Source organism: Hyperolius riggenbachi, chromosome 3, assembly GCF_040937935.1.
Source record: "Hyperolius riggenbachi isolate aHypRig1 chromosome 3, aHypRig1.pri, whole genome shotgun sequence".
In the NCBI taxonomy this organism is placed as follows: Eukaryota; Metazoa; Chordata; class Amphibia; order Anura; family Hyperoliidae; genus Hyperolius; species Hyperolius riggenbachi.
The window spans coordinates 107,178,135-107,178,861 of record NC_090648.1 but is presented as its reverse complement, the minus strand read 5'-3'; positions in this window follow the sequence as shown (position 1 = coordinate 107,178,861).

Here is a 727-nt window from a genome sequence, read left to right as displayed (position 1 = left end):
GTCCGTACACACGTCTGATTCCGCGTGCGAACGACTGAACGACGGGACGTTCAAACGACCCGTCGTTCAGAAAAATCCGACGTGTGTATGGGCCTTTAATCTCTATATGCAGCTAATCTTGTCGGATTTTCCAGAAACCATCTGACCTGCATGCTTGTTCAGGGTCTATCATGGCTCAAAGGCTAAGGTCACACTTGTCCATGTGCAAAGCCATCAGTTTTCTGCTTTGGCCAGTTTTTGCATTTTTACTGCTGTTGAGTTTTTCATGTGTTTCCTTTTGCTTTTTTTCATTAATATTCATATCTAACATGTAAAAATAAATCATTTTCAAATTGGTTTTTACCATATTTGGACAAAAACAAACGCATGCATTTTTTTCAGCATAGTAAAGCATATACAGTATGCAGAAAGAATGAACTTGTTGAGCGTTTTTAAAAAGCATCTAAAAACCCATATCGCAGGGGGTGGGGGGAAGGGGGGTGTTCATAAAGCTAGGTGCTCACTATATCAATGGTATGGTATTGGTATGGTATTGTCAAAAGAGAATTCTCAAACTAATTGTAATTTTGATAGTAATTTTTCACCTACTTTTTGGACCTTGTTCAGTTGAAAAGTTATTTTAAATAGATTAAAAAATATTTCCTAGGACAAAACTCAGGAGAAAATCTTAATTGCATATGGGCCATGTGTGGTACTGGTAGATCAGGCACATTTCCTGATATTGATC